The sequence below is a fragment of the Coptis chinensis genome, chromosome 3, assembly GCF_015680905.1.
Source record: "Coptis chinensis isolate HL-2020 chromosome 3, ASM1568090v1, whole genome shotgun sequence".
Lineage (NCBI taxonomy): Eukaryota > Viridiplantae > Streptophyta > Magnoliopsida > Ranunculales > Ranunculaceae > Coptis > Coptis chinensis.
In genome coordinates, this window is record NC_141458.1 from 46,567,578 (window position 1) to 46,580,755 (window position 13,178).

The 13,178-nt window shown below is 36.4% G+C and overlaps 1 long non-coding RNA gene across 1 annotated transcript; it reads right to left on the reverse strand.

The window, feature by feature from the left end:
- Window positions 1–3,638: 3,638 nt before the first annotated feature.
- On the reverse strand, window positions 3,639–4,722 carry LOC147509810 (uncharacterized). The gene is made up of 3 exons (XR_015218610.1): window positions 4,366–4,722; window positions 4,206–4,271; window positions 3,639–3,690 (listed from the first exon to the last, which is right to left on the reverse strand). It is a non-coding gene; the product is annotated as an uncharacterized LOC147509810 (long non-coding RNA).
- Between the last annotated feature and the right edge of the window lie 8,456 nt (window positions 4,723–13,178).

Here is a 13,178-nt window from a genome sequence, read left to right on the forward strand (position 1 = left end):
CAGAATATACAAACAATGCTTGTCAATATAGCGTAAAGAATATTGCTCTATTTCATTGATTAAACCAAAGAAAATAAGAAAATAACACCATAGATACCGCTACAAAATAATTTAGAAGCCAATCTTGAAATCTTCACCATTGTGCGATATTACAAAAATGCTTACAAAAATCTTGTTAGAAGATTAGCAACAACTGCTCTAAAGCTTAGCAGCATTGTACTCCTCTTTCCTAATGTCAACCATCCGTAATACGGAAAAAGACTCTCCCGTCGTCACTATAAAACTTTCCAACATTGAATTTCTCCGAAACCTTCCTCCCAACCTCATCCACGGGAAACGCTATAAGTTCAATAGGAGAAAAATAGTCACTCTAATGGTATAATCTAAGTTTAGTTTACTCCCTACTAAAAAATTACGTCGGTAAAAATTGTGTTATACCTTCCAAATTAGGACACCTACACTTTGTGTGCTCCGTAGATCGACACTTGCTACATTGCTTGGTCTTTCGAGATCTTCCTGCTTCATTATTACCAACTTCCACTACGCCCACCAAACAAGCAACATTACTTTGAACCCCATGAAAATAACAAACAAGAAACATTTTCTTGCGTTTATAAAAAGAAGATAACGCGCAAAATTATCACTTACATCCAGTATCTCTATTTAACCCGTCATCATCCTTACTCACATCGGCAACTCCTGCAGTACGCTCGACATAGTTGCGTATAGCACTTGGACCTGTAAAACAGTGCACCACAAGAAAGATATTGACGAATACAAATCAGAATCAACAAACTTTTGTAACTATTTAATGTTAACAGAGAAGTGAAATATGGCAACAGTATAAGAAACTTACCCCCATCGTTTAGATGCAAAAGTGGACATGTGGGCCTTGTGTGCCCGACGATACCACAGTGGCCACACTTCTTTTTTCTTATCTCATTCTGACCTTTCAATCTACTACATTTATGCGGCCTACCCTTCGATTTTACGTGTGGTGGATCATTAACAAATGGACGATGGGTGGTTTTAGGTGGGGTGAAAGGCATCTCTACCTCGGCGGTGCCTTTAGAAGACGGAATGCCATCCATTGTACCACTTTCTGGTGGAATATAAGGCCGGCATTTCAAAGGGAACTTGTGGACTGCCTTCAAAAGCTCTAGAAAAAAATGATAACATGGATTTAAAAACTTCACTGTTTTTGGCTGTTTGAGAGGCCCACAAACATATCTTCTTGCATTTCCCTATAAGCTCACTGTGACGAATAATGGAAGCAGCCTGCGAAGAAAAGCTTGGATCGTTATTTGGAATGATTGATTTAGCAACTCGCGGTCCATCTCCTTAAAAACAGCTCGGGGTATTTCACGAAGGTCCTCAGATTTGTAAACTGAAATGATATGTCCGCATGGAAATCCAAACGTAGAAATAGCCCACATGAACATCTAGCATCCCGCTCTAAAAGGTTGTATTCCACACTCGTCTTTTTTGCTGTTCGGATGGCGGGTGATGGTGTATACACTAATATTGTCACCCACATCACGTTTATCTTCTACGATTGTACATCGATTCCTCCCCAGAATCGCTTCATAAAAGCAAGAAAAGCAGCTCGAGTATAGATGGATTCTGCCTGCTTTGCATATTCAATCAAGTAGCTACCAATGAAAGGCTTCGTCGTTGTAGTCCTTACCTCTTCTTTGTGCTCTCGGTGACGGATATTTACAACTGCCAATTCCATTTTCCCAAATAGCTCAAACAGCCGCATCCCGGGCTTAACATGATGTCTTATAACAGAGTTAATAGACTCGCAACGTTGGTTGCTTCTGCAACCGCCAAAGAACTCACCATGAAGATACGATTCTGCCCACCTCGCCCGTTTCTTCTGTACCTTCATCACCCATGTGTTATGACTAACTTCATATTTTTCCACTAGCTGTCTCCACCTTTCTTCGAACTCTCCCCGAGAACATTTCATAAACATAATAGATTTGAACTCATTTGCAAATCCAAGGATTTTGACATTGGTGATGCAATTTTTCAATACGTGCCAAAGAGCCGACGGCCCGGTTTCGAATCTGGAAGAATAGATTTCAAAGCTTTATGAATATTTGCGTCACCATCGAATGATCGATTTAGGGTGTTCACCACACATTCGCGTTAATAAATGATTTCAATACCCACTTATAAGTGTCGCCGCACTCACTTATGATCGAGCAAAACCAAAACTATAGTCGTAGGTGGTTGTTGATTCCAAAGAAAACATAACGACGCAGATCGGGGTAATCGATTGCTCCCCAGACGTTGAATCAAACAACAACACATCACCAAAGCTACAAGAATCCAGCGGAGGTGGAATCTAAAAAAAACAGCCCAACCTAACTGCCCACTCAAGATTTAACTCATAGTTGTAATGAAATAAAGGATCTAACTTCACCTTGTCCTCTAAGTTGGTAAGCGGTGTGTTGGCGTCGCCATCAATACAAATGACTTCTCCTCTCTTTTCCCATTTTGTTATACAAGTCTTTTTTCAGAAAACCAACATTAAGGAAACCTCCAACTATATGTGCATAGTGACCCATCACTTGGCATTTACTTAACACCGACATCATTTTAGGCGTAGCAAATTCCAACGCTTCTCGACTCACATTTCTATGTGACCGAAGAAACATTGAACTTCGAATACCGCAAGTGGATGTGTGTGTTCCCTAATAAACTCTTTTCACATCCAAAACTTTGCTTTAGAATAAAAACAACAACAATGCAGGCTTTACAATTGAACCTAGTGGCCTGTCTGGGTGTTCTTTTGGGTGTCATCGATTGGAGTTTATCTGCATGTCGTTGACCTTAGGATGAACACACAAATCTCCGCTTAATAGCAACTCCATTTGGATGAATTCTATAAACATCCTTATGAACACTGAAGCCAACTGATTTGGCATACTCATTATAAATAGTGTAGGCCTCGTCCGAGGTCTTGAACTACTGTCAATATTTTCATTCTCCATCAGGGAAACAGTTGATTCCACATCCAGATAATCACTTTCATCATACCCAAAACTTTCGAAACATAGACTTCTAAGAAACTCTTCGTCATCATCGAGCCTTATTCGATTCGTCATAGGAGCGCCTACCTAAATAAAGAAAACTTTTTTTTAGTACAAACGACCTAAATATGAAAAATTCTAATGTACCTTAAAGAGAAGAGGAAAGATTAAATCGACTTCAGTGATTGGATGATAAACTAACCTCAATGTTCGAACGTATTCAAGCCGTGTAGTGTTGTTGGTTGCTGTCACTCTTTTTTGCTCTACTTCCTTGCTGTAAACTTTAGAGAGTGAAAGAAGTAAATGATTGACCATGAATTTAAGAAGAGGTGAAAGGGGTGAAAGGGGTGAGAAGATTTGGGCGCGCAATTTAATTGAGAAGAATAGAAAATACAATAAATTGGGGATGAATCAAAATATGTGAAATACCAACGCTACCCTTAGGTGGGCACTTCGGCTACCGGTTACGGGTTGGAAAATATGTGGTCAGGAATTGTGCGTAGCCATACATCACGCGCACTGAAGACATATAGAACTCATAATATAATACAAAAGGAATTAGAAAAGTCTATACTAACTTCAGCGTCTTGTTATTGTCCACATCAAACCATGCATCAGGTGCACTTGCAATTGGCCTATTAAAGCAGTCCTGCACGCCCAAATATTTAGATAGATAATGGAAGTTTCAATGTCCTAGAACGAAATATAAAGCTAAAAACTACCGCAGTAAACAGCAGTACTTCAACCATAAACATTATATTGTGCTGACTGATAGTGTAACTGAATTAGAAGATATAAATGTAGAGAGATAACTTCTGTCGGGGTGTAAGAAATAATAAATATTTTAATTAGTAGGGTGTGACACAAGTATAAAGAGGCTAATTATTTTGAATCCAAGAACTGGGCATCTTTATAATTAGTTTCAAGCAATCGTCGGAACCTCAATAACAACCCCGCTTGCCTACCAAAAAAAATCCCTACCGTTATGAGAAAGTATAAGATATTAACTTCTTATGATATACACGTATAAAATTATTTCATATTTAATGACAATATCATAATAAAGTACTTTTGTTTATATTTCAATATTGAAAAGGAAGAGAACTTAATCACCAAGCAATATCGATCACGTCAAAGTTAATTACTGTCAAGGAAAAATAATACCTGTATACGAAGATAGAGGCGACGAATATATAAATCTTCAAATCGTGGACAGATTGGAGCATAACCCTGGAATGTCAACCATTCATAAAAAGGAAAAATTATCGATCAATGAAGATATGAAATATAAAACTTACAACGAAGAAGTAAAGAAAGAACGTACTTGATCATCGGTAGAGTTTAAAAACTCGAGAAATATTCTAAAAAGATCTCTAATTACTCCAAGAAACGCTATTAATCCGTAGCTAAAATACGTTTGAATGTATGTAATTATGATCATCTTCTTCTTCTTCTATGGGAATGGGAATGGGACCCAGAAGAAGTAATTGATCCGTTGTTGTTATATAGTACATGCCGACTTTGGCCATAGTTTTGATATTGATAGGACTCCTCTACGACACACAACTCCTCTTTGAATCGAGATTGGACCCGGCGTTCTTGTTGCGGGTTGACGGTTATTTTCAGCACGAAATCACTTTCTGTCCGTGGTTATGCCAGTATATATAGCAATAGAGTATCTCAGCCATGACAGCTCAAAAATCAAAATATTCAATTGAACTATTCCGATGATTGTGTCTAACTCCCATTTTGTTACCTTACCTTACCTTACCCAAGGCAATACAGTGATGGAGCCAAAACAAACAAGTCGATAATATTATATTTTGAAAGTTACAACCACTGCTTGACTAGTTGACTAGGGCTGGGGGCTTGAGGGTGTGCTACCGGGTGCAACCAAACAGAGCCCATCATCAAGGCCCCAAAGTTTGGGATTGTTACCAAATCAACAAACTACACACTAACACGTATACACAATTTTAACAAATTCTAAAAAAGATTCGTATTTGTCCAAACACCTTAGAGGATCTCTAGGTGGTGGAGGTATCAATTGTCATGTTTGAGACTAGATTTGAGGCAAACATATGCATATAATGACCAACTCTATGCTAAGTGATAATAAATAATCTTCTTTTGATTATATGAACAGTAATATGGAGATGAAGAAATAGTAGAATTAATGATGAAGAAACAGTAGAATTAATGATGAGAAACTCTCTAAATCATGTGATAAAAAGTAGTCGTGTTTGTCAAACTCTAGTCGTACACTACTTGAATACAAGTTTAGATTAGAAATATGTTTTACTAGTGAGAGTCAAAACAGTAGATTTAAGGGTGAAAACATTGAATTTAAATGACAAGAGAAGATATTAGAAGGGGTTTAATCCGCCACGCGATTTGATTGACTATTAGTTAGTATCGAATCGCTTGTTTTATCCCTAGTGAAGACCAAGTCCTCTCGGATCAAGGCTTAACTAGCATGAGAGTTTAGCTCCACCACAAATCTATTTGGTAGTAGCTCTAAACTCTAGTTTCCCATTATGAGTTCTATCTCTAGACACTCATAATGAATAACTTGACGTTTTTTATGCAAAACAATAATACTAATAGCTACTCATCCTCACATGGCTTTATAAACCTCTTCTAATTGAGGATTGACCTTGTGTCATTAGAATCATTACACTAAAACAATAATAAGAAGACATAATTGAAATTAAATTAAAGCTTTTTATTGATGGGAAATAATGGAGACTACAATTAAACTATTCTAAACTAAAGAATGTAAACATAATTTAAACTAAACTAATTAGAGACTAAACGGAGGAAGCTAGAAGAGGAGAGAATAAATTTTGTCTTAACCCTCTTTATATAGGAGAGGGTTAGGGTTACATTTTCGTGCATGAGTAAAAAATGGGGACTTTGGGCCTCTAAAGTAAGCCCAAAGTCCATTATGTCAAGTCTGAAAAGGCCAATTCTACTAAAATTATTTCAGTCCCCTTTTTGCCCACCTTTACAGCTCTGATTGGGGCAAGGTTGGGTCTATTGAAAAGCTTATTTCGAGTTGATCGTTTTGACATAAAGTAGGCCCAATTTCGAGGCCAGAGTCCAAAGATATGGTGTGTTGAAGTTCTGTTGACTTTTCTATTTTTTTTACCCGGATTGACTTTGACTGGGCTTGACAAAGACTTTTCTCTATGATTCTTGGGCTTTAAATGTAGAACTTCCTCAGCAATCATCTTGACTCGTTTTCTATGCAAAAGTGGTGCCTTTAGTCACCTAATCAACTTTAAGTCTTGAAATGCACAAAAACAAGTAAACAATACTAACTCTCATTTATTATAAACATAATTGGCCTAAGTAGAATACTATTAAGGGGTTTAAAATACATTTTTGGGTGCTTATCACACCACCCCCAAATAGTATTTTGCTTGTCCTCAAGCAAATATGAGAAATAAAAACAGATAAGTGGCAAAAAAATGTGGTCCTAACTAATCTTGTTTCGCACAGTGCGATTGCATTGACTATATGCAATAAGGCCTTAAACCACTAGGAATTCCCTAGTGGACGAGTTATAGCATCGTGAGAGTTTTCCAGAGAAGGTACTCACAAACTTCATTTATACTACAACGACTAAGAGATAAAAAAAAATTTCTTAATTAATCTCAGATATCTATACATCTCAATAACAATATAATAAGAACAATGCTTTGGAAACCTAAGCTAATACACGCATAATAATCAAATCATCTAAAGATACACATGCATGCTATGAACTATGTTATGAAATGCAATGGCAGGTCCGTTTCTGAAACTTTCAGAATAGCGTCCTTAAGTAGGTCATCACAATTTGTCAAGACAAAAATACTCTGATTTTTCCACTCAAGTTGGCTCACTTGAGTGTGCAGTGGGCAAACATTTCCTCACAATCTCAATGACATCCAAAGGAGCCAAGGTCAATCAATCACATTAACCACTTACTATCACACCAAATTAATCGTAATTAAGCTAGATGTCTTTATTAGGTGATACGAGGCTGAGGTGATGGTTTAAGAAGAAATGGAATGGATATTCAAATAAACAAGTCAGAGATAATAGGGTCTTCAATTACATGTAACTAGAGAAAACCTTGTTCTTACTTTGCTTCTACACTTAGTTTCCATCCTTAACCTTTTTATTTTGACTTTTTGACTCATTTTATTCTATTTTTTTAGAGTTTTTATTTTATTTCTATTTTTCTTTTTATTTTATTTTATTTTCTTTTCTTTTGATGGAAACTTCTTTTCTTTTCTGAAACAACTAACTAATTTTTGTTTTCCACAGCTTTTTCTCTTTATTCTCTTTACTCAACCTATTCTCAAACTCATTCAAAGATGGGTAGGCTTATTTTTATTGGTTTAAAAGATGGGTAAAGAATTTGTAGTTGTGAAAAGGCTCATAGGGGTGACTAGCGGATAATTACTTATATGTATGAATTTTTAGATATATTGATCCAAAAAGGGTCTAAATTCTCGCTTATGATATGGTATGGTGATCAAGCAAGTGGATGTGTGATTTCTCTATTCATATTATATGTCTCCTTTGTGTCATCACTCAGATACTCACTCATATAAGGCATTTACGCTAGAATATCACAGGATATGTAAAATCAAGTAGTCTAACATAGGTCTCAGAAAAATACTGCCAAGTACATTCATACATGCTCATGCAAGATGTAAATGAAAAGATGCAATGACTATTACTTACGTATTAACCTAAGTTTCTAAGAACTACGCTTAATTCTATTGCTACTTGAGATTTCTAGATTAATATCATCATGGAAATGGAAATAATACAATTATCCTAAGTGCATAGTATAAACTATTTTTATGTCTTTTTTACTTTTATATGACAAATAATACGTAATATACAACCTAATATGTCCTTAAACATTTATAGCGTGTTTCTATACCAGCCCCAAACAAAATCATGCTTTGTCCTCAAAGTATGGAATGAAAATAAAGGATAGAGAGTATCATATAAACGTGCTTGGAAATGGGATCACTTGTAAAAGAAAGTTAAAACGATACAAATATAAAGAATAAAATACAGATGCAACTCGTATATGAGTTCCATCCATTATGGAGATAACCGGAAAATAAAAAGTCGTTTGGGACATAAGCGAACTCTAACAAGAAATATAAATATTACCATATATAGTTGAGGTAATCAAGCATTATCCTCCGTTTGCTCCTCACTTGTGAAATGAGGCTCATTTAAGTCTTGACTATCTATGACTACTTTACATTCCTTCATTCTATTTTTATCTACCCTAGCCAACCTATTTAGTGCAATTTGGTCAGACGGGATATATGGGGCTAATAGGTGAGGTTGTAGGCGCCAACCAGGCCAAACCATAACACGTAAAGAACCGACTATAGAGTTTGTCGTGCGCATTGTATCAACCTTGACCCAATCAATGAAACGTGTACAAAATTCTGGGAAAAATAAGGTCATTATACGTATTACTATGACTGGCATAAGAAGGTACTAATGCCTTATAGTCTGTGCTCTTGCAAGACCATCCACTATGGTTTTGGATATATAATAATACCAACGCCCTTCTACTAAAGCAAAGAAGGCGTTGCATGCACGGGAATCCGAAGATTTGAAGTGCCAATCTCCTAGGACATTAAGCTTAAGGAAAAGCATAGCAAGGCCTCTGTATTAAGGGCCATGCTTCCTAAGGATACATTATGTTGGCCTTGGTGTTCTACTCGAAATATACTAGCACCATAGGTCTTGTAGAAGTTTACCCAATCATAATGGTTGTCATTATCATCTATATAATTAATCTGGGTATGTGGGGCAGCGGTTAGAATTTCTAAGGCACATGCAATTAAGTACTTAGTCAGTAAACAAGGTTTGTCATCTAATGTCACTATGAGTCCATCTTCACCAGGAGAGCATGTATAGAATTCAATATGCTCATAAAAATATGTAGTAAGTGCAGGAGAATAAATTTGATTAGGTCTTACCAGTAGGGTTTCTCAATCGTACTCCATAATCATGTTATAAAATATGCACCGTACTTATCATTGAGAAATAGGTCCTTAAAAGACTATTCCGGTATAATTTTTGGAGTAGATATAACAAACAAGTAATAAAAGTAAGTACTGGAAGTTAGAAAAGAAGAACCTGGAAGTCCGAGCCTGGAATCTTGCGGTGAGGGCACTGAAGGATGTTGTTTGATAGTGGTGGAAAAGGTTTTGTTGTTCATCTTAGATTCTTTGTTTAGAGGAGGGTTTTTGATGGATGAAACACCAAACTTTGTAACTCTTCTCTCTTAGTCTCTTTTGGCTATTTAATTTGGAATTACTCTCAATTTTTAACTTGTATTGAAATGATTTAGAAAACTTGTATTGAAATGAATTAGAAAACTTTTATTGAATTGATGAAGAACTTGGTTTACACTAAAGCTTGAAGAACACGAAAATGGAAAATAAGTAAATAACAATTTAAATTAAAAATATTTAACCTACTCCTAATGACCAAAGATTTAGATCTAGGGTAAAGATCTTTCTCTACACCTTTGGTTTATATAGGACACCATTTACAATTATATCATTCCTTCTAGAAACAAACTTATGGGCCCTTGACCTAAGCCCACATAAGATAAGTCTTGATTTTGGTTTTATGTCCCTGGGTCTGTAGTTTCTAGCCTTAAGTTCTTGAGTCTTTGACTTTAATAGTTTACTTGACTTTTGACCTTGACTTTTGACTTTGACTTTCCAGCAACTTTGCTCCGAAACTGGAATCTTCCCAAGCAGCGTAAATAGCCATCCTTTTTGTGTCAAAATGCACGTATTAGGAATATAAATAGCATGTATCCTGCAAACAGTAGCAAAAGTTATAAGTTGACTGTTCATTAAACATAAGAAGGGCAAATATGAAGCATTGTAATGGTAATAAAACACACATTTGGGGACTGATCAACTACCCCCAAATAGTATTTTGCTTGTCCTCAAACAAAAGATGAGAGCAAAACTAAGATCACAAATGTGTGATTTATTATACTAATCTCGTTTCGCAGAGTGCGATTGCATTGACCATATGCAACAAGGCCTTAAACTACTATGACTTCCCTAGTGGACGAGCTTAAGCCTCGTGAGAGTTTTCTAGAGAAGGTACTCACAAACTTCCTCTATCTAGTATAAAGGGTCTTGTTTCCTTATTTATTCTTAGAGGTTTATACATCTCATTAGAGGGGAATAAATAAAAGCTCCTTTGAACTCAGAATAATATATATACAGTAGTTTAATCATCTAAAGATAAACATGCAAAACATGAGCGGTGAAATGCAAAAGCAGAGTCATTTCTAAAACTTTTAGAGAGCGTCCTTAAGTTGGGTCCTCACAGGGGAATGTTGCAATCACAACTCTCTGATAGATTCACTCAAGTTTCATTTTCTTAAGTGTAGAGGGCACTTTTATTCCTCACATACTCGAATGACGTCCAAGGAAACCGGGGTCGATTGACCGCAATATCCACTTACTATCACACTATCTTATTCCTAGTTGAGCTAGAGGTCTTTTATTAGGAATTACGGGGATAAGGTAGTGGTTTAGAAATAAAGAGAAAGGAAAACAAACTCTGATAAGTTGAGAAATTGGGTTTTCAGGATATTTGTAAGTAGAGAAAAACCTCATTTTGTTCTTTGCTTCCAAAATTGTGATTCATTCTTTTAGCCCTTTGGCTTTGTGACTCTATAAGATTTTGAATTTTGGGAGTTCTAACTTTGCTTTTGTTTCTTTTGAAATCGATTCCTTTTAATTTTGAACTTTTGGGAGGTTTTGATCTTTGAATCTTTTCTTTCTTTTCTTCTTCTTTCGAAGCTTCTAACTATTCTATTTTTGTACAAGACCTTCTCTTCTCTTTTTTACAGATCATCCAATTTTCAACTCGTCAGCTTGGGAAGATTTTTATTGTGTGTGTAGTAACAGTTTTAGGATTGATGGCGAAGAGATAAAAAGGCTTTTAGAATTTGGTGAATGCTCAAGGGGAGTTACTAGAGGAAAAATTATCTTTTTGGGTTTTTAACATTTATTTGGCTATATCGATCCAAAAAGGGCCTAAATTCTCTCCTAGGATATGTCGTGGTGATTAAGCAAGTGGACGTATTATCTTTCTATCCGGACATCCTTGTGTCATCACTCAATAATCATTCAGATGAGGCTTTTGGCTAGATTCTCATATAATATGGAACTTAACTGTTTTAACCTTGGTCTTGGAAACTCACTGCTATATACAATCAAATAATAATGCATGCCATCCATGAAAAGGTGCATAAACTATTGTATGTATATTAGTCTGAGTTCGAAGAACGAATCCTTACTCTATTGCTATAATGAGACTTCTAAACCTTTTATTCATCATAGAAAAAGGAAAACAAAACTTTTAGTACTAAACAGAAAAAAAAATATTTTTAGTCTTTTCAAAATATTTTCAGAAAGAAAGAAATATAGAAAATTTATCTAATATAAGAAATACTAATTAATAAAGGCCTAGTTTTTGCAAAATGTTACTATACCACCCCCAAACAGAAATATGCTTTGTCCTCAAAGTATGAAGAAAAGAAAAAAGATTACCATAAGAATATGAGCAAAAATGGCAGTAACCTGTACTTTGTTCTTCGTTATAAAAATATACCACCCCCAAACAATTTTGGCGCGTGGGTTAATAGATATAGAATAAGAAATACATGGTTTATCTAAATGGTAAAAAATGTAATTATTCTAACATGAAATTTTTGGATTTTTTGAATTTTATTTGTAAAACATGCATAGTGTAGAAAATAATAAAATTTGGGCATGATGTATTTGTATATCCTTCTGCTCATACATTCCACAAAACACAAACATCTATAACATATAAGACTACGAAAAACTAGAAGTGCAGAAAGTAAAAACAGGGACTACAACGACAATAAATAACAATTAACTATGTGGACACTAAGGAGTTGCCTGGTCAGATTCCGCGCGAGATAACTAACGACGTCGAGTTGAACTCGAGCTACTCCTGCCTCTCCTATCTTGTTGGGTTCTCTCAGAAGCCGGTGGAACTATCTCATCTTGCAGCTCCTGAAGCATCTGGAGAGTGCTATCATGAAAGGTGCGCTGCTTTTGCTGAATAGTAGTTAACTGCTGATGTAGTAAACGCTGACCCTCATGCATGAATTGCAAAACATACAAGGGACGCGTGAACTAAGACAGAGCTCCTGGAGCAAAGTAGTCTACTAGAGGTGGAGGTGGAGCGTCATCATCGTCGAGATTGTGCTTGATCTCTTGTGCAGCCTCTGGGGACCAGTTGTGCTGAACACAATGAAGGTAGACAAGAGTGAATGTGGCAGACTTGACTTCCACAAAGTCAGTCGGAACTACTGCTCCCTAATTAAGCATGAGCCTAGTTACAATGGTAGGAAGAGGAGTAGTACTCCGTCTACACTGAGAAAGCTGGTCCCACAGGAAAGAAGCAATACAAAACCCTTTGTTCTGGGTTTGTAAAATCCAAAGAATGTGAAGGATTGACTTACTGATATCTGAAGGTTTTGTCATACTCATTAGGTTGTGTGCAATCCACGTTGCCACTGCCAACTGGTTCTTTCTCAGAAAAGTCTACCTAGCGCAAGTGGAACCATTGACGTACTCGCCCTCTAACATAGTAGCGTGCATAAAATTGAACACTTCCATGAAACTGCTGACTCTCGGGTACCTCGTGTCGCGCTTCCATGCCTAAAACCATTCTAACTATTTGTCTAGTGAACACATGATATGGTAACCAAGCCTTCATTATCGCGAGCTAAGCCGCGGTAAAAAGCTTGAACAAGAGAAGGGGAGTAATGGGCGGTGGGTTCTAGCAAGAGTGGCCTCCAATCTCTTCTAAGGATTTGTGCTCTGAAGAAAACATCAAAAATCACTGAATCAAAGAGATTAGAAAAATCCATCTCGGGAACAATATTTCGATTGGCAGCCATTGGAGAGTGTTTTGGTTAAATTGAAAGTGGATATGAGGTGGGGTGAAGGTGGGGGAGTTGTTGCTGAAACTATTTTTGATTTGGTGCAGGTTAAGGCATGAAGCTGTAGTATTGGTGGAAGTATACTTCAA